Here is a 3,045-nt window from a genome sequence, read left to right as displayed (position 1 = left end):
TCTCCCTCTCATTCCGACAACCACCTCGCCGACGACGAAGAGCACGATCGACACTCATCCAATGAGAGAGGAATCGTCGTCGACGAGGTGGTTGTTGGGAATGAGAGGGGAGGAATCGTCGCCGCCGGCACCAGTGTCTCGCTTCATTGGAGAATTGGAGGCTCGACTGCCTAGGGAGCAAGACACGCTCAGTGAAATCAAGGAGGCCAAGCTCGCCGGAGACACGCCGCAGCCGATCTCCATCGACGCCGAGATCAGTGGCTACCTCTTTGACTTCCTCTTCGCGACGCAGGACGCATCCACTTCGTCGCTTGTGTGGGCGGTGGTGTTGCTCGAATTGCACCCAGAGCTGCTCGCGAAGATGAGGGAGATGACACTCAGACGGTGGCACGTGAGGTGGTGAGGTCATTGGAGTGAAGCTCGTGGTCCACATCCACCCATGTCGTCCTCTGCCAAAGAGAGAAAATGACAAAAAGAAAGGGAAATACAAGGCAACAATGAGAGAGGAAAATGAAGGGTCAATGAAAAATGAAGGGTCAACAGTGTATCCGAGAAGATAAGATAAAAGAGATAAAAAAATATAACAATTCAAAGACGGATTTTCAAAATAACCGTCCTTGAACTTCCAATCTAAAGATTCTATGCCGTTTTCTGTGGACCGTCCTTGTTAGCACGTCGTAGTATATAACTTTTGTAGTAGTGTCAACATTCAATTACCTAACTTCGTATAATGTTATATGGAATTTTCATTGTATTATTTCATTCCAGCACTGGTGACCTACTTTTGACTAAATAATAGAAGAATTAGTATATATGTGTCCGAACATATTGATCCTAACCACAGAAGGTTGCAAACACATTCACAAAATTAAAATTAAAGACAAAGGTACAGAACACAAAAGCCATTATTAATTAGAATTTAGAACGAGATAATAAAGGCCCCAGAAAACCCACCAAAAGGATAGTGAATCTCAATCTTTACTTTTAATTTATTTATTTTTTGTATTTATATGAATGCATATCTTAATATCAGGAAGCTAGCTAGTATATATAGAAAGATGAAGATATATGCATTCATTTGTTAAAGTAATTAATAATGCTACGTACCTCCATATATATAATTAGTATAGTTTCTGCTACCAATGAATTGAACCTATCACTTATAAGTTATTAAACTTGATTAGCAAATGGGGTGGTGAATTGCAATCCACAAGTTCGTATATATAACTGCACAAGAATGAATGGTTGAAGGGAATTATTAACACAAAGGTGTTATATATATAGTTTAGGCTATAGAGCAGAAGAATGAATAGGGTTATTAATGTGATCCAGAAGACTGAGCAATAACTAGAATATTATTATTCGCATGGCTCAGCGCGAGAGAAGGGGGTGAAGAAAATGCCCCGTTTTATCCGCATCATGCATATTTACTTGTCTAAAGGTTCAATGTATTATGTACCCTTATGATCACATGTCATTGAACAGAACAATCCCTTTGGTGTGGGAATATATATCCTCCATCCCTAGGCACCAGTACCAGTACCACTTATGCTTGATACTCATCATAATCATAATGTTCTAATGAAGAGAGGACATGGAAATGCAATCACGGAAACATCACAAATAATAATAATATTTTAATGTCTATGGATAGTTTAAAACAGTTTTATATTATTATTTAATCATAAATCATCTTTAAATTATTTTAAAATAATTATTTAAAAGTTAATAAATTTATCATATATAATGAATTATAATTATATATAACTGCATAAAACTTTCCCCTATCAGTGTATATCTCATTTTCTCTAATAATAATATATATTCTTTCTTCATGTAACAAATACAATAATCAATCAAAATGCATAAACCATAAAGTCAACAAATTAACAGTTTCCAGTCCTCTTCCTATGACCATCATCACATATGTTGGAGGGAGAATTATACGCTGAAAAAAATGCCATAGCCCTCTCCCATTTGCTCACATTAATAAGGCTTTTTTTAACTTATGATGAATTGAAAAAGTGAAGCACACCGGGATAAGAGGTAATCTGTCTTCTCTTTTTGGCGATTTGAACTGCGTGCTATTATTACACAGCTATTATAAATAGATAATTGAACATCAAAAGTAACGCGTTACGTATGTTTGTGAAGATAGCTTGGTGTTTTGCAAAGGCCGTTCTCAGATCATGGCCTTCTCAACTCTCAAGTCCTTATGCACCGAGTAATATATATTACTCCATAATATCTAAGTGATAGTACATAGAAAGAGGAAGTTCATGCGAAAAGGTAGGTTCCAACTAGTTTTTTTTATTATTATTATATATAGAAGATCCAAATGAATAGTTTTTTTTGTTTTTGTTTTCTACAGTATTAATCTTCTTCGAAATTAAGCATGTTTGAAATATGGTCGGAAAATAAAAATGAATATTTTTCAAACGAAAATTTAATTAAATTTGATTTATCATATTATAAAGGGGTTAATTTCTTCTGTTAGACCCTACCCAGTTGGTATCAAAATACTTGACTAATTTTAGTAAAAAAAAAATAGACCAATAATATGATTTTGTTTAGCTACCAATTTCTTACAATTTATAATGATAGTCAGTTTGGAGTGCTATACGTGGGGGCCACTTCGAATATCTTTATTAGTTAGGTTTCTTATCAAAAAGAAAAGGGAAAAAATATAGTGGGAATTTGGTGGTCTCAAAGATGAGCATATATATAATTAATATATGTGTTGCAAAGTAATTCGGAATTCGGAAATAGTAAAACATTTTAATCGTTTATTTCTTTTTTCTATTTGGATGTTACAGGGTAAATTTTATGTTGTCTTGATTCGAGCATATTGTTTTTATAGTATTTGTATGGAGATTGATCCAATATTTGTAAGAATGACTTATTATTATTGTTAGAGCTTAAGGAGTAGTACGTGTAACACAATATTATATATAAGTATGTTATATGTTTGTGACATGAGAAAATCATTTATTAATATGAACAAATACAATTTCCCTTCCTACGAGAAATCACCAGACAATTGAG

Source organism: Glycine max, chromosome 16 (genome assembly GCF_000004515.6).
Source record: "Glycine max cultivar Williams 82 chromosome 16, Glycine_max_v4.0, whole genome shotgun sequence".
Taxonomy (NCBI): Eukaryota; Viridiplantae; Streptophyta; class Magnoliopsida; order Fabales; family Fabaceae; genus Glycine; species Glycine max.
This window is presented reverse-complemented; position numbering follows the sequence as displayed.